The sequence below is a fragment of the Phasianus colchicus genome, chromosome 1 (assembly GCF_987193195.1).
Source record: "Phasianus colchicus chromosome 1, bPhaCol1.hap1.1, whole genome shotgun sequence".
Classification (NCBI taxonomy): Eukaryota; Metazoa; Chordata; class Aves; order Galliformes; family Phasianidae; genus Phasianus; species Phasianus colchicus.
In genome coordinates this window covers 175,045,439-175,064,446 of record NC_143436.1, presented here as the reverse complement: position 1 = coordinate 175,064,446, position 19,008 = coordinate 175,045,439, and the positions used below count along the sequence as shown (strand labels likewise).

At 40.0% G+C, this 19,008-nt stretch overlaps 1 protein-coding gene across 4 annotated transcripts in view; it reads right to left on the bottom strand.

Annotated features, from left to right (window-relative positions):
• Positions 1–19,008, bottom strand: part of STARD13 (StAR related lipid transfer domain containing 13) — a 332,321-nt gene that overhangs the window by 306,535 nt on the left and 6,778 nt on the right. The window contains exons 1-3 of one of the 4 annotated variants that reach the window (XR_016462786.1): positions 17,553–18,819; positions 16,220–16,394; positions 6,070–6,201 (exon numbers count right to left, since the gene is read on the bottom strand). The gene's annotated coding sequence lies outside the window, so the exon portion shown is untranslated. Of the gene's footprint in view, positions 1–6,069; positions 6,202–16,219; positions 16,395–17,552; positions 18,820–19,008 lie in introns of those variants that run through there. The other 3 variants (XM_090133167.1, XM_090133157.1, XM_090133176.1) reach the window with 3 other exon arrangements.

Genomic DNA, 19,008 nt, shown 5'->3' with positions numbered 1-19,008 from the left:
GAATCACAGTCATAAGGGTTGGAAGGCATCTCTGGAGATCACTGAATCCAACACCAGCTAAAATAGGTTATCTGCTCTAGGTTACACAGGAAAGTGTCCAAGCAGGTTTTAAATATCTCTGGAGAACGAGACTTCACCATCTCTCTAAGCAGCCTGTTCCAGTGCTGTCACTCTCACAGTAAATAATTGTCCTGATACATAACGTAAGGACATTTTATCAGGAAAGGGTGTATATGAACAAAAAATATATTCATTAGTCTAATGAAATGGACTTGTCAGAGTATACTTTTCCTCTATTACTCATACATTTGTCAGGATTCCTGTTTAAAATTGAAACTAGTCATTACCTATCCCCTTCCCCCACTGAAGCTGTCTCCATTCACTTCATAGAATCGTAGAATCATAGAATCATAGAATGCCTTGGGTTGGAAGGGACCTCAAGGATCATCAGCTCCATCCCTCCTCCTCCACTTACAGAGGACAATCTTAAACTAGTTATTCTTCAGAAGTCATAGTGGGAGGGAAGGTAATGAAGGTGATGCAGGGACTGAAAGTAACTGAAATGTCACATGGGGATGTCATAATGTCTTACCGAAGTGAAGACACATTAACAGTGTCTAGGTTCATGGGAGAGAGGTGTGGGTCTGGGAGAGGTAAGCAGGAAGAAATAAATAGTTAAGAAATACAGATAAAATCTTACCAAGTGATGCACCTCCCTTTCTCAAGAAAATGCTAGAAAAGTCATTCAGAAAGAGTACTCTGTCTCAGAGCAAGGCTGAAGAACTCCAGAGATGGAAGAACATTTCAGTCCTGCTCAGAGGTAACTGTGACTTTCAAAGAGCAAATGCTGCCTTCCAAGGGCAAGCAAAACATTACCTCCTAAATGTCCCTGTTTCTCCATTTTCAACCTATGCCTCTGTAAGCTGGCTGTAGCACTATCTCACTGCTGAAGATTGGATTTACACAAAACAAGGTATTTCACAGAATTGCTCCTAAAGGTGTTCCACATCCCCTAAGCAGAAGTGATGGTCTTGAGATGTTGCCTCATCAACTTAAAAAAATTTCACAAGAGTTACACTATTTCTACAACCAGCTTTAAAGAAAATGAAAGAGAATATTCAGAATAAACCCTGCAAAGACATGCAGAATTCTCTCCACATTGACAGGCACTCTGTTGTTGGTGACAAAATTTTTCTTTAATTATAAATCTTCGGGCAACAATATTTTTGAAAATTTCTTTTCTGTCAAGTTCTTGATGGTTATGTTTTTTCTGATCCACAAAAGCAACAGCACACGTTATTTGAGATTGGAAGCTGCAGCAATAAGAACAAATATGAAGTTTAAGAGATCATACCCTGCAATTGTGAACAAAGAGGACATCAATTTCATTCACAAATAATTTGTGTAAAGCTCCTAGAAATGAAAGGGAGCCAGGATACAGAAGAGGAAGATGTGTTTCTTTCCCTGTCTAATCAAAATAGTTTTACTGACAGTAGAAGTGAGATCAAGTGACAAGCAGGACCCTAGTGTCTTATGAAGCCCATTTTCCATCACTTCTGCAGAATACATATTATTATATTTATATTCTAGTGTAATATTTATTATTCATTATTCAGTTTTATGTAGTGTTCCTGTTTCTTACAGCATCAGCTTCTGTATTTAGCATAAACACTGTAAAGTAATTGCATTAAAATATTTACTTGAATCAATTTCTAATCCTATCACAGAAGTCAAACAGAACTTGAAATTCTCAAATGTGGCTGTAAAATTAAAACCTCCATGTTCTGCAAGTACCAGAAACACTGAACCCACACAGATCAATCTCAGTCTTATCACCACTGTGCACATTGTGGGCAAAGCTCATGCCTTAGCAGTGTGCCAGCCCTAGAATCATGTATTCTGCTTGCCAAGATCATATGATTTTCTCTTTCTTTTGGCACGGAGTGTTGGTTGCTGTTCTCTTTTTGGCAAGTGAAAACATCTTTCAGGCTTGTGTCTGCTTGCAGGAAAAACATACTGCTCTAACATCCTCTGTGACTACTTGGAGGAAAAATAATCACTTTCTTGTCAGAAGGACATTCTTAAGGAGAGATCATAGGCTTACAAAAATGCTGATTGAAAGATCTCTGGAAATCTCTAGTACAACCTGCCTCTCAAAGCCAGACTATTGGCAGCACTAGTTCAGATCAGCCAGGCTTTTTCAATCTGAGTTTCTAAGATTCATTCTAAGGATGGAGCTTCCACTACTACTGTCAGCAACCTCTTCCAGTGATTCTTAGTCTCCCAAACTGTTTCCTAAATCTCCAGCCTTGATCTCTCAAGACACAATCTTTGACCACTGCTCTTCTTCCTCTTCTGGGCATCTCCCACTTCAAAGAAACAGTTGATTCTGTAGTACCTCTTTGCATAATTTAGGTTGCTATTTGATCTCCTCCTGGCCTCCTCTTCATATCAAACACCCTGACATCTCCTTTGGGTAATGTTCTTTAGGTACAAAACTGGATACACTATTCCAAATGGAATCTCACCATTGCTAGGAATAGGATAACAACATCACTTAATATGCTGATCATGGTCTCATAATGGAGCTGAGCAATCATCTGTCTTATCTGTGATGAGAGGACACTTCTGCCTTGTATTCCACCTGGCACCTGGATCCTCCAGTCTTTTTCAGTAGGACCAGACTGCTACTCAGACACTTGCCTCCAGCCCAGACTGGTGCAGAAGTTACTGAAGTTACACATGTGGGACTTTGCCCTTCTTGCTGAAGGACAGTCAGGAGTCCATAGCACTTTTCGGCTCAGTCCTCAAGTTTCTCAAAGTTACACAGAACTAAATCACACTGGTCACTGTCAACTGCCCCCCTTGCTTTGCAAGTTTGTGAAGAGTGTGTTCACTCTGAGTTTTGACTAGCATAGTTAAGAATATGTGGAACAATATTAGCCCCACTACCAGTCCCTAGTGTACTGTGTTACCAGACTGCAGCTGACCATTAAGCTGCCACTGGTTCCTCTGGATGAGCCAAGAGATGCAGCCAAGTTTCAACCAATGTGAGTCTGCTCTTCCAGCCCATACATATGTCCTTAACTTGTGAATGAGAATGCCATGCATATACAAAGCCTGACTACAGTCAAGCTGTATCACATCCACCACATTCCCCCTGCCCATAAAGAGAGATGACCAACTGACGTAATGATATGGGTTAAAGATAGGAGAGTCTGTATTGTAGTGTCATGCACAGAAACTGCCAGATCTTGTGAACAAGATGAAGCAAGGTAACTGTGTTAACACAATGTTCCCCAAAAACTGAACAGCTGTAATTTAGAGGAAAAGTATCCTAGCCCCAGGACTTTGATGGAGGGAAGGACACTAATATGACTATTTTACTGCTGATGCCTAGTTAGCTTGAACTTTCCTTTGGCTCCAGCACTGTACTGCAAACATGCACGAAGAGTTGATTATTGGCTTTTTATTTCACCTCCAATTTGAATATTGTAAAGTTTTCTGTTGGTGAGTTCTGAGCCAATTTTCAGTATTAAGCATTTGCTAACTACTGACTTCAACTAGAATTATAGGGGCTTTGTATCTCTGTAACAGCTGCAAAAGTGAGCTGTTTTATCTTATGAATGAGCAAGGAATAAAAGTTAAAATAAAAAGATATGCAAGCTATTCAATAATTTGAACAGTTTAAAATCTTCTGAAATTCACTGCTTATGTCAAAGAGCCAACAACAGAAACAAAACTAAGATGAAATATGTATAGATATATACATAGACGTGCATAGATGTGTATACCTATATAATAACCAGGAGATGTCTATTCCCTAGATGAGTGAATTCTGTGTATTAGGTTTCAGTCCTTACAGCATTATAGAAGAGGAACTTTAAAAGCATGTACAGAGACTTTTGTACCTTTCTATCTGTGCAACATCATTATCTTCAGATCATATCCTCAGTGACACCCCTGCAGGAACCTGAATATTAATGACGAAAACATAACATGGAGATTCAGAAGTTTTGTGAATGTGGATGAAGGTCTGATTTGTGATGTGGAAACTTGGTTATGGAGTCCTTGGTGAATTGGAAGGACTGGCATTCAATAAGAGTAATGGGGAGAAATTGCACAAAGAAGCAAATGAGGGACCCTGAGGTGGAATTCCTCAATGCTACACATTCAGGGACAGTCAAAGTAATTTGAACAATATTACTTCTACACTCATACATGTTTGAATGCTGTGTTCTTTTTTATGGAGTATACCCTTAATCTGGAATGGAGAATTGCATGGTAGGATGAACTGAAATCCATGATACATTATTTGAGTCAATAATACAATTATACTGAAGAACTTTGTTACTAACATATAATCAGATGTTTTCTCAAGTGCATTTTCAATACTGTTACAGCAGGGTACTTTTGACAGTATAGTCACATTTATGGAATCCAACAGACTGCAAAACAGAAGTGGCACCACCATTAACATAATCTTTCCTATCAAGTAGGGAACATGTTGTGCACAGCTCTTTCCAGTGTCCTCACAGGATAAGATGAAAGAAAATATAAGCAATTTTTTTCCTTCCACTAGAGAAAGCTTTTCAAGAGAGGACAGCACATGCAGTTACAGTGGTGATTAAACCAGACTGGAGCGGTCAGAAGAATAAGCAGCGCTATTGAGTGAGAGAGAAAAGCTGCTTTGTTCACAACATATTTCCTTTTATTTGCCAGAATGCCACAGCAGGCTCGAACTTTATCTGTATTTCTTTGAAGCAACGCTGTCAGTGATGGCTACTCTCACCATCTGAGAATTTGTACCCAACTTGTACAATTTAGTACTGTTTTTATTTGCAGGCATCTGAATTGCTGGTGTGTGCACTACAGCCAACAGCATCATTCCACCGTGTGCCTGACTTCACTGAAGTGATACTGAAATATTCAAGAAGTAGCTAGGAGTCTGGCATGCAGAATTTGTTACAAATCTCAGAGCTCCAAGGTGATCACTAAACATGAAGAGAAGAAAAAATTCTCAAAGGCAACTGGAAAACAAACAGTGGGTTTCAATTTGCCAGTAGGAAGCTTAAAGCTGTAGAACACTGATCTTATTACAGTACAGTTCCAAGCTAACAGGTAATGTATTTCAGGTACAGAACAATGCTTATAGGACACAGCCTATTACTTGCAGTAAAATTGATGCACAAAGAAGGGATGCACAGAAAAAGATGGAGCAAGAGATTTTCATTCTCACTCAAGTACAATGAGCTGCTGCCATTGTGGTCTACTCAACAGTCTAATTGCCTTTACTAACTACAGGACGGCTGCCTGTTCCAATTTCATAAAATAGCCTCCTTCTGCCTCTTTATAATAAGAACTGTCTGCCAGCTTTGTGGAAAAAAGGGTATGGTTTATCATAGAATAGAATGGTTTAGGTTGGAAAGGACCTTAAAAACCATCCAGTTCCAACCCCCTGACATGGGCAGGGACATGTCTCACTAGACCAGAATGCTAAAAGCCCCATCCAGCCTGGCCTTGAATGCTTCAAGGGGTAGTGCCTCTACAGCTTCTCTGGGCAACCTCTGCCAGTGCTTCACCACAATCATGGTACAAAATTTCTTCTGAATGTCTAATCTAAATCTACTCTCTTTTAGTTTAAACTGTTACCTCTTGTTTTGATAAATACTCTCTCTTCATCTTTATTTAGGCCTCTTTAAGTACTGGTAGGCTACTATAAGGCTCCTTGGACTCTTTTCTAAGCTAAATAATGCCATCTCTCTTGGCGTATCTTCACTGGAGACAGGAGGTGCTCCAGCCCTCTGATCATCCTCATGGCCTCCTCTGTATTCATTCGAACAGGTCCATATCTTTCTTACACTGGGGGCCCCAAAGTTGAACGCAGTGCTGTGGTGGGATCTCACAAGGAAAGTATAGATATATTCTTTAATGTGTCCTTCTGACATCCAAGAAGTTTGGAGAAAAAACAATGGATAAATGAGAAATGCAAAAAGTAAAATACAAACAGATCCCAGCTTGGATAAAAAAGTTGAACATTCTAATTTAAATGGGATGTATCACACATACCTGTACACCAACAGATTTTGATTTTGGAGAGGAGTGGTGGTAGGCTCAACTTTAAAAGAGATGGAAAAAGATGGCTGGGTACGTATTCTCCATAGCAGATCTTCTGGGTCTAATTTGCTTCCCACTGGAGAACTGGAAATGTGAAAGAAACATTAAGTGTAGTTTTTTATGATGGCTGCTCAAGAGAACGTCATTCAGTGCAGCATCAAGAGGAAAATAAGATAGCACTTCTTCTGTGAGCCCATAGCTTTTATTCATTCCTTACTAAGAGATGTATAACATAGTCATGCATGGAGATGCTGCTCTCACCAGGCATCTCTTCTGTCCTGAAACAACCACTGCTACTGTTCAGTTCAAACTGTCATCTGCAGGACACAGTTGAGTGAGAATCTCAGAAATCTCGAGTTGGCTACTGAATAGCTTGCTGTAGGTACAAGAGCACCATCTTGTGATACCTGAACCACAGTTGCCAGCTGCAGGAGGGAGCTGCTTCCTACCCATTACTCCCAATATAGCATCCTGCACACATGGATGCTCTCCCTCTCCTTGCTTACTGCCCTCACAATAAGACCACGGAGACAAATGTGGAATGAGATACCATTAATATTTGGGTGGGGGGAAGATGTAGTACAGCTCATGTTTTCTGATGTGTGTCTGGCTACCAATGTAGGTAATGTTATACATTAATGCAACAGGATGTGGCATCAGCAATAATAAATCACCTAGATATAGCTATAGCCACTAACCAAATGCCCAGACAGGACAACAACATACAGGATTTATTAAATTGGACTGCTGTAAAACAGGTAAAATCTTAGGCTAGCACAACAGATTTATTTTTCCAGGTTTTCTAGTATTAGTCTTGTAAGACTGCACAGTCTTGCTCTGCATAGCTGATCAGCTGCTGTTGTCAGTAGACCATTAAAACTCCAACCTCCAAGCTGCAGCTCCAGGTGCTAATAAAAAAACTTTGTATGAGACAAAAGAGAAAGCTATCTTCCAATTTTTATACAGGAGCACATTCTCTGCCTTTCACAATACACCAAAATTCCCATTGCTGTGGGGAATTTGTAAAGGGTTGTAGAAGATGAGGGTGCTTACCCGGCAAATAGGGTGTAAACGTTGTATATAACATGCAAAACAGTGAATATATGCTATCTGAAGCAGTCTTCTGAGATAACAAAAATCTAGTCTCACAGTCACATTTGCAAAATAAAGAGATTGACAAAGAAAATGTGAAGAAGAAGTCCTAAGCTACTGGTTTAATTTTTTTTATGTCCTTCAGTATATACCTGTGGTAAAATCTCTTCTTCAGAAGAGATTGAAAGTGCTGGATGAATTTAAATCCTACTCTGGTAATTATGTTAAGACTATGAAGCAATATAGAAAATTTTAAAACATCACCTCCTACTCATTCACACAGTTAAATGAGAAGCAGTTTGAATCCTTGCCATACTTCTGAAAGAAGACATTTTTATAAACTCGAATAATTTAAGAGAAGATTCCAAAAGCCTTTAGGTGCCTATGGCATTGCTCAAGCAGAATGTAGATGCCTGAATTCTAGTGAGTCACACAAATTCCGCCTGTGGTATGCATACCTGAGAGGCACCTAAGCTGTCATCAGCAAAGTTATTTAGGCACCTAAAGTACATTGAGTGTGTTTTCCCAGAGGCCTTCTTATCTTGGATAAGGTGAGTATCTCAGCATATATTTTACTTCAAGTCTGTTTAGGCATTCTCCAAACACTTGTTTGGATACCTATTGTAGATTGAGGTGATTACACACTGCTAAACTGTACCAACAACACAAACTCAGTGCAAAGCAAAGTTCAAAGCCCTGATACTACCCGAAGTCTTCAGAATGAGCATCACCGTTGGGTGATGCTAATTATTTGTACTACACAAAAGGTGAGAAACTATATGGTCATAGAAGAGATCATAAAATCATGAAGGTTGGAAAAGACTTCTACGATCATCCAGTCCAACTGTCCACTTACCACCAATGTTGCCCACTAAAATATGACTAATGCTAGGCATTTTCTTTTAAAGGAATAACAGAAATGAAATCACTCATATCCAAGCAGCAATTGAAGTGCTGAGGGACTTCAGAAATGTCTATCTTTCTCTGTTGTAGGAAACCAAATCCCACAGTAAGAGAGGAGGAGGAGGCAATTCAGGTCCATCCTTTATTTCAGCATTTTCTCTGTGTCCCTCTGCTTAGCTCTTGGCTCTTGTAAATCCCACAGCCACATGCCTGGCTCTTCTCTTCACCTGAACAGGATATTTACATGAATAACTAAGGAAGACCGCAAATTTTGGTCTCTGAGCTGGGCAGTGGAAAGTCAAGTTGGTTGACATTAGTCCTGGTTCTCTGTGTATCTGAGCTTTTAAGACTTTTTTTTTTTCTTTCTTCCTAACATATGTAACTGCAGACCCAGATCCTGACGCCCAGCTGCTAAATAGGGAAGGGCTGTCCTTGTATAGCCATTCGTTATGTGAGACAGCTTTGTAGGCCTTGTAAAAATTAAATATGCATGAGATTTTGTGATCAAATTAATAGTATGAAAGTTTAGGTTCTTGTTTAAAAAAGAAAACAAAAAACCCACAAACTTTTGAAGCACACTCTTTTCAAGAATAAAAGACCCTAAATAAAGCACCATAATCATATCAATTTTACATAGTATTCTTGCTGCTACACTGAAAAAATCCTTATGAATGTGAAATCATGGCTATAATGTATTTAGTGAAGAATACTGCCTAGCATGGAAGTATTTTCTGTAAGTTTCTAATATCTAAATTAAGATCAACAGTGCAGCTAGAAATATGGGAATTAGGGCTACAAAGCCAAACATTGTAGAGTATCTCTGTATGTCCATATCTCATTACTATGGCTTGGAAGGAGCGAATGGACTTACCACTCTGAAGAATATATATATGTTACATACAGCTAAAGAAGGAAAAGAAAATAACAACTTGCACCTCTCATCTGACCACTTTAGAACTGAAGCTTTTGTTCCTTTCAGAATTGTAACAGCAACTACAAGAATAACATATCCAAAATGTGAATAAAAAGAATATACCCACAGCATACAATTTAAACAACTTTGTAACTATGTGAATAAATACGCTCATGTCTGTTGGCCAAATGTTTTCATTACATGAAATAGCATAAATAGTAGGTCTCTGCCCCAAAACACAATGTACAGAAAAGTTTCATCTGTGGAGTGCAGGATGAAAGATACAGTGAAGTGAAGGTGTCTGTACTTAAGATTTATCATCCCTGAATGAAGATAGAAGTTCCTTCAAGATCAATGGAATTCAAGATCAATGGAATATTATCAATCCTCTCAATTCATGTTCTGTGCCTTTACACCTCTTAACAGCCCCAGTCCACCCGTGTCTTTGTAACACCATATTCCCAGAGACTCCTTAGAGTTGCCACACTGAGCCCTTTAATTGTCAAACCTGTCCAGAATTGGCCAAAGGGCTTGTATTTGGCGCTTGGCATTTAAGAAAAGAACGATATGACTGCTGCTCAGCTGCATTATCTCTGAAAGTATCTATGCTGCCTACAACCAAAGTAGCTGCCTTGCCTCATTGCGTTGTCTGCTGTCCAGAACAGCTTCCACTGATGCTTTAAATGATATGCTACTCCTTACTCAGTGTATATCTACCTCCCAGTGGCAGTTTCTGGAGCTCTTGCTGCCATTAATGCTCACAAATATTCATTAATAGTAACCCAGGAGAAATGTCAAAGCCAGGAAGTAAAATGCTACACTCACAATTCTTTGTACATCATATTTCACTTTCATTAAGGCATAACCAGAGAAAATAGCCTCAGAAATTTCCATTTAGCCAGCGAGAGAAAAAACAGTGTGATTCTTGCCTCTGTATTTATCCATTTTCTCTGCTTGACCTTTTCTAGATCAGTCTCTGTTGCTTAGAAAACAGACTGTCTTTGATTCCTGCTGCATCTCCACCCAGCATCAGTGGTTATGCAAACATGTCTCAAGAGATAAAGGTGCTGATAGTCAGCTGAAATCTGTTTGGTGGTGCTACTCAAACTAATATACTGGGAGGAACTAGCTATGATAGTTATTATGTTCAACAAAACAGAGTTTGGGAAGTTTGCCTTGCAAGACTCATTGTCATTCACAGTTTTGAGATAAGATATACTGCTAAATATCTTTAAGTATCCTAGCACTTAGGTTGACTTCTCTGCTTTAGCAATTGATGCTACATTTCATTTCTTTATCAAAAAGTGAAATTGCAAGCAACAAAATGTTTGTTGTATCTAAACAGGCACACTCAGTCTGTCAGGATTTAAACAGATACACAATTCATGAACTGAAACTACATGATATAACACTCAGCTATTTATTGACTTGAAGCGAAGCTTGTTACTAACAATAGCCTATTCAGACCAACCTTTCCTTTCTGATGAACAGACTAAAACAAAAAACTTTTTTTTTTTTTAATGAAGTAATACAAATAAACCCATTTTAGTTCTTATAATAGATGAAAAATGTTTTCTGATTTCTTTAGGTAATTTTGAGCTTGAAGTTTTGCTTTTAAAATGCTTCTGCAGCTTTTCATAGGGAGGGATATTTCAGAGCTACAGAAGATGTTTTACATCAATTCATATTCTCCATCAGCTTGCTCATTTCAAGGTTATAACAAAGTTCATCCCAAAATGATGTCAATAATTGATGTCAGTAAACATCTGTGTTCCTAATACACTGAATAGTTCATAATGCGCATGACTCATGTTTAAATCATTCATTCCAAGTCTTTGAATTATCAAGAGGAATGGAACATAACTGCAATATTTTAAGAGAAAATCAAATTTGAAAAGCTGTGCTATTCTGAATAATCTCATAATAATTTAAAATGGTATGCAACAATGACCAAAAAAAAAGGAGTAAATGGGCATAATGTTGGAAATTTTGCTGCAATCCATATTAGACACTTGTTGATGCCAGAAAAACACATACCTTTTAATAAGAGCAACACGTACACTGGAAAACATGTAGTTGCATGAAATCCCATATCAGTCAATACTAATAGAAATGCCGACCTCCTGTTTTCACTAGCAAAAATAGAAAAAATGCTGTAATAACTGCATTAGAGAACAATACATTGAACTTTACACCAGTTTAATATCTTCTAGGTATATTGTTTTTTAATGCAAAGCAGATACTGCATTTCTTTGTGTGATCAAAGGGCATTTCATGATGGATGCAGCTGCATAAACTAAGAGCATTCAGCCAAATGACTCAGCAGGTCACTGCTGCAGAAACTTGTTTTTATTTGTGTAGGAAGATACTGTATATTTGTTTTTTAAAAAAGCATGCTAAGAGGACTTGAGGTTCTTGATTTCCATTTAATTCCAGTATTTTATCACTGGATGCAAAAGTGGGACAGCTCAATGGGAAGGACTGGTGCATACCCACAGGAAACCATTACATATTGCAGGGAGAAATTTCTTTTGGGAGATTGCAGAATAAAACCACTTGAATAAATGAATTGTCTACAAGAATTATATCAAAGCTTTTCATTTGTCAGCAGCCTAACTTAATTACAAGCCTCTAGTTTATCCTTAGGTGGGAATTAATTTAGTTTTCCTTGTGGGACTTGGTTGATTTGTATGACATCTCAATAGACATGGAGATGAGAAGAAGAGTGTCCAGATATGTCTCTAGTACGGTGGGTTGGGTGTCCTCCTGGAAATCTGCTGCCTGGGGCCTTAGCAATACTTCTAAGTGGAACATTCCCAAAAGGATGAGGATCCTTGCTTGCCTCTTGCTGCATTTGATTTACTATGATGCTAGCACAGAGTAAAAGATTGAACCTAGCCCCATACCCTACACACAATACAAACACAGCCCTTGCAAAAAAAGCCTTGAAATCTTTAGATAAATTCAGCATGACTGAAGTCGTATGAGCAGTTCCTATCCATAAAGCTGTTTTCTTGCATGGCCAGGACAGCTGCAGTGGTTTCTAGATGGTCCCCGGGCCATGATTCCCCTTGCACTGCTGTGCCCAGCATTGATGAATGGAGCTTTGGGATCTCGGATGCAGAAGGACACTCTTGCTGAGCCCTCATACACATGGAGCCACAGGCATTTGGTACTGTGCTGGCTTGTGCTACTGATAGCATGGATTTACCACAAAATTGCCTTGTCTGGGGACTATGCTTGGGTAAGGACAATCCAACGGGAAACAAAAAGCCAACTGTAGCTCGTGGCTCCTCTGAGTAGTTGCCAAGGATGAACAAATCGATGGATGCTTTACTTTACCTTCCACCCTGACATCCAACGCCATCCAGGAAAACTTTCAGCCAGGAAATTTCCACTAAAAGTCCCTTAAGTATGAATACATAAAGGCTTGAGGTGCAGTCTCTCAGCAGATCACTGGAAATAGTTCTCATTACTGGATGCCATCCAGAGGAACCGGAAGGGCTTGAGAAGTGGGCCCATGCCAAACTCATGAAGTTCAACAAGGCCAAGTGCAAGGTCCTGCACCTGCGAGTGGGCAATTCCAAGTACAAACACAGGCTGGGTGGAGAATGACTTGAGAGCAACCCTGGGGAGAAGGATTTGGGGATGTCAGCTGATGAAAAATTCAACATGAGCCAGCAATGTACACTGGCAGCCTAGTAGGCCAACGGTATCCTGGGTTTCATCAAGAAAAGCATGACCAGCAGGTTGAGAGAGGTGATTCTGTTCCTCTACTCTGCTCTTTTGAGACTTCACCTGGAGTACTGCGTCCAGTTCTGGAGCCCCCAACACAAGAAGCTGTTGAAGTGGATCCAGAGGATGGCCATGAAGATCATCGGAGGGCTGGAGCACCTCCCCTACAGGGACAGGCTGAGAGAGTTGGGGGCTCCTGTTTTTTTTTCTTATGTGTGTGTGGGAAGAAGATCTTCATATATCTCATTAGCTCACTTTCCTCTAAATGCAGCATATAGGCTTAGAGATCCTGTAATCAGACACGTATTATAACAAATTTGAAAATGCTGTTATTTGTAAATGGTTATTGCAAAGAATAAACAGGTACCAAGGAGAACACATTTCTACTGCAAATCCTGTATCAGATCTTATGTGGCCATAAACTCCTTTAAAGTACGCCTACTAATTATTGTTTTCTGCCTTCATCAGCTCATGAAAGCTCAGAAGAACTAACCAAATTTATTTTGAAAGGATTTACAAATTCTGAAGAATCAATAAATACAACTGTATTCCCAGCAGAACATTTCTCTATTGTGCTAGACGAGGATGAAGATGCATTTCCTGTAAACTTAGTTACGAAAAAGACAGTTCAGAGACTACAATTTAATTACTAAGACATAACAAGACACCTTGGGAAACTGCTGGATTGGCAACTTTTGAAAGAGTTTAGAAAGGGATTTTAGAGAAAAAAAGCAAAAGAAAAGCTTATTTTTTTATGCCTGGGGTATTTTTTCAAGGGAAATATAGATGTTTGTGTGGAAAGTTTTTCAGTATTTTAAAACAGGAAATAAATAAGGCTAAAAAATTAATGCCAGATATGAGGAAGTAGAAAGTATGTTATGTCTCAGAAGCAGAAGATTCCTTTCACAAGTAATCATCTGGTCTTTTTTATAGTATGAAGAACATTAATAACACATTCTGTACCACAGTGATTATTAATTTGAAGAATAGAAATTATCACTCTCTTAGCCTTTGAAAAATTTACTCAGTTTACCATCAGTGTTTCTGTATAAAATCCTTGCTGATTTCTTTGACCAAATCACTTAATAGCTTTCTATGTTCCTATAGTATTTACTTCATCATAAAAAATAAGCATACAAACCCTTGATCTTATTTTCTCTTTGAATTCATTTATAATTTTTTCCCCATTCTGTTTGTATAGTTTAGTGCTGCTGAAATTCCATTGAATTTATGAGCAGCTATTCTGCTATAAATCTTAAACAGCAGAGTATTAAGCTTTTCTATTCTGTTGTTTTTGTTTTTTACCAGCTCAGATAAATATGGTGTATTTTTTCAGAAATACATTGTTTTTTATAAAAGCTCCTATTTGTCCAGCTTGTTCAGAAGCTTTTGTTGATGTTTATCAACTAAGTCAGACATCTTCACATGGGCAAATAAATAAACTGCCACCAATTTCCTTTATCCTCCAAATCCACTTGCATTCCTTGAAACTTGAAGATTCTTCTTTGCTTTGCATCATGCTCTGAACTTCAAAGACGTGTGACAGTGACCAGAGTTATCAGCTGACCTTCATCAGCTGTACAGGTCTTTGCAGCACCAAAAGTGCTTTAGTAGTCAAAGGCCTTGTGAGAAGCACCACCATGAAAAGAACTGGTCCTCTTCCAGTATCTGAAGGGGACCTACAGGAAAGCTGGGGAGGGACATTTTGTAAGGCCGTGTAGAGACAGGACAATGGGAAATGGCTTTAAACTGGAGGAAGGTAGATTTAGACTATGTTTTAGGAAGGAGTTCTTTACTGTGAGGGTGGTGAGATACTGGAACAAGTTGCCCAGAGAGGCTGTGGATACTCCCTGGTAGTACTCAACGCCAGGCTGGATGGGCCTTTGAGCAATCTGGTCTAGAGGGAGGTGTCGCTGCCTATAGCAGGGGGTTGGAACTATACGATCTTAAAGGTCTCTTCCAACCTGAACCATTCTATGATTCTATGATTCTATGTGCCAACTGCATTTCATGCTCAAATGAAGTAGCAATCAACTGACACTCAAGTAAACTCCAGATTTGCTGATTTCTTCCAAATGATGTCAATAGCGGTCTTGGGAAGGGCCCAGAACTGAGGAGGGCCCAGGTCTGAGGCCCAGCGTCCCACCTGCCATGTTACTCTGAAGCCTTGCCATTAAACTTCTATTCTCCATCACCCACACTGTTGCTTCAGGTGTCTGTTGGCCCAGAGGAGTAAGAATATAAAATACAGCTGTATCAGACAGACCCATAGCAATTGCCTGGGTTATACCAACAAAGAAAGCACAGTGCACCATTTAGGAATAATTTTACTCCTTCGTTATAATTAGAGGAATATTATGGAATCCAGCTAAATCCCTTTATTAGTATCATTACAAGCTGTGGAGAGATCAGAAATTAAGATGTTTTGACCCCAACAACAGCCAAGCAGCTTCAAGAAAAGATGTGATGAGCAACTCCAGCTTTCCAGAATCCCTACGGATTCTTCACCTGGGGGACAATCAAGGTCACTTAGGTCAGGTTGGCAGCTGGACTTGAAGATCTTGACGATCCTTTTCATCCTAAAATGATTCTATGATTCTGTTCTATGCTTAGACTCTGTGGCACCTCACAGCAGCCCCAAGCCACTCTGGACTTTTTGTTCCCAATGGCTTTGTCCTTACACAAGCAGCATCCCTATGCAGCTGGCCAGGAAAACCTTTTGATGGCACCATGCCATCAAAGCAGAACAAAGGAGCTAGTGTCCTGGTGATCTCCTTGCCTGTACAGATACAGTTTTGAAAAGATCTGATACATTAATTACTTACTCACATGATGTACGTTACTCATTCTGAGTACAATACAGTGTATGCTATTCTGCATTAGGATGACTGTATGTCCTGTAAGGACAGAAAGCTATTATAAATCTACTTTGGTAGGAGTTTGTGTCTCTCCTAGTGACCATATTGCCATTAAACCTAGGTCTGCAGGTTTCATTTTGCTTGCTCTTCTTTTTTTTGGCTGGCAGTTTTTTCTGAAGTCCATTTCCTTCCTTGCTACATGACTACTTACTGTTGACAAAGAGAGATATTTACAACATTTACAAGGCTCAGACTCTTACAAACAAACATGGTGAAACAGTCCCTGCCATGCAGAGAGCATTGTCTGCTTTGAATCCTGACAAACCAATTGTTTTTCTTCTAAGCAGCTGAGCTTCCCACACGCTCTTTACTCCCACCAGTATGCACTCAGGGGTGCCAGACCCTCAGTGTGGGAACAGGAGGGGACATTGCTACCGTTCCAGCCTTGCACCACACATTGATTTTCTCATCCAAAGGCCAACACTGGGCATGTTTTTGGTCTGGAATGTCTTTAGATACATCTGCATAGCTCCCAAGGAAGCTGTAAGCTGAACACGGAATATAAATGATTGTTGCAGTGCCCTAAAGGCTTGGGACTTACCAACGACATTCTGGCTTCTTCCAAATTCAGGAGGTCAGGATCTATCTGACTGCCCTTCACAATGAACCTCCTTCTGTTGTAATGTTCTCGCTGTGAGCTGGAATTAATTCTTCTTCTTACGAAATATCTTTGTTTTCTGAAACTCTGGCCATGCTGACCTATTGATGTGACCTACCTAAAAACAAAAGGCATCTGTTAATAACTCAGACTTTGCAAGGAGCTGAGAGTGAACTGCAGGTGAAACATACTATTTTAAATTCCTACATTAGCCTCGAGAGACATTGGCAGAGAACAATAAAATAAACCTCCCTATAACCTTGTAGTTCAAAACGATTTTTAGATAGCTGGCTCCACTTTCAAACAAGTTTTAGAACACGAGCAAATAAACTCAAAATATTTGATGGTAACCATCCAAAATGCTTGGAGTTTTTGACATGCTTTCACACGTAGTTCTTGGCTGCTACAGAGAGCAGGTTAGTGTCATTGTGAGTTTCCCTGCCTGTTGCCCTTGAGAGTCCCCACGAGGTGAAGGTACTTCACATCGGTCTTCCTGAAGGTCATGTCTGCTCCCACTCCCATGTTCTGCAAACGCAGAGCTCACTTTCATGGGAGTCAAGACAGGGACAGTGGAAAATGCACACATTGTGCAGCATGCACAGCAGCTGTTAAAATAAATATCATAGCAAAACAATAATGTATTAAGCTTTATTCTCTCTGTGTCTTATCTAATCACTTCACTTCTGAACTCTCAGCATTTAGTCAGTGGCTATTTGCTGCAGATATGTAAGAGAAGAAAGTCAGATGCTAATTAAGGTTGGATATTAGGAAAAATTTCTTCTCAGAATGGTGAGGCAGTGGCACAGGCTGCCCAGAGGGTGGTGGAGTCACCATCCCTGGAGGTGTTCAAAAAACATGGAGATGTAGCACTGAGGGATGTAGTTAGTGGGCATGGTGGGGATAGGCTGACAATTGGACTAGATGATCTCAGAGGCCTTTTCCAACCTTAATGATTGTATAATTCTATGATTTACATAGGTTTGAGCACGTATCCAGGCCAGTAAAGATTTTTCCTTGCTTTTTTTTCTTCCTTCCTACCTTTGCTCATTAATAACTTTCTACTTATGGCTGTACAAATAAGCTTTTGCTGGGGCCACTGCTTGCCCTAGTTCAGAAATCCAACCATTTCAATGGTGCACACAGAAGTCAGAAGCAGTGCAACCACTTAAACCTGCAACCCACAGATGCAGGTATGGGCAACTGTATTTTAGGCAGTTACGGCCAGCGTTGGAGTGAACAGGTCCCACTCCTCGTCATAGCCGCTCCATTTACGTACCCTGACAGGCCTCTGGAAGTAGGCAGCTGAAAGTGATGAGCTGTCTCAACAGATTAAAATTAAATTCTATTGAAGAAAACAACATACAAAAATTATGTTTCTGTATAATCTGTGTGATTAAATGTTACTTGTTTCAAAGCTAATGTTTCTGTCACTTTCAATTACAGTTTTTGGAAGCTTTATTCTGCACCGTTTAATCTCTTTAAACAAGTCTCCTGTTCAGCTCTTTCACAGGGATTGGCACACTTGGTATGAATACCGCACTCCTACCAACTCCTACAGTAACATTTGCTGACTCTCATTTTGCATTGCATTAATTACATCTGCTCTCCCTTAATGCCTGGGAGTTAGAAAAGAGAAGAAAGTCACCCTCAGGAGCTTTTCCATCGGGCTGGGTGCAGACAGGAGGACGCAGAGGCAGCCTCTAAATGCTCTGTGACCAGCAGTTCTAAAGCAGGACAGCCACTCCTTGTGGGGGCACATTTTTCAAAGCGTCCCAGACATTTCACATTTACTCCTCGGCAAGCTGAAGGAGGAGTAAATCTGAACAAATTTGGTTTGAGAACAACAGAACAACTCAGCTCCCCGTCCACATCTATCTTAGTATTTTTCCGAGTCTAAAGAAGTTAACGATCTACGTGCAGAAAGGAAGCCCGGCTGCCGACAGCCGAGGAAGCGGGAAAGGGCTGTGAGGCGGGCGGTGCCATGGCGCCGAGGCCGGGCTGTCCGCCGCCGCTCCCCGGGCGCGCTCCGCCACCTGGTGGGCAGCGGGTCCGCTGCAGGCAGCTGTGGGCCGCGCGGATACATCGTTTGGTTCGGCCTACAAATTCGGTCTTTCATTGAAAATATATATATGTATTTTTATTAAGCAGTTGCAAACTCAAGCTTGCTGATTTCGAGGCGAGAATATTACTTATCGAATGTTTCCTTTTGCTGACTTTTGAGCAGAACTGTTTCCTGCCTAAGAGGATCGAAATGGTCTTGACTGCTTGAAAAGTGTGGATGAGCCCTTGTTCTACAGCTTCTCCAGCATTATCTCATGTCTCTGCCTTCCTGAACTTGATTAGGTACAAATACGCGATCCACTGCTCACATAAATTACTGTGTCTTGCAACGGAGAAAGTCTCAGTGCTGTGGAGCGTGGCAGACACCCAAACAATGAGGTCATCTTGTGACATAAATGGGGCTGTCTGCAACACTTGGAGGCAATTTTAGCCTTGTCACTTAACGAGCAGTTTGCATGCAATCTATCAGGACAAGAATAAAAAGATTTTTATATTTCATGTAACCACTTGAAGTGGGAAGCCACAAAAAAAAAAAAAAAAAAAAAAAAAAAAAAAAAAGATGAGAATGTATGCGAAAATGCCACATTTACAGGGATACACTTATGTATTATGGAATCCTTTTTGTCTAAATAAACACACCCAGCTCTTAAAGGAAATGGTACTTTTGTTAT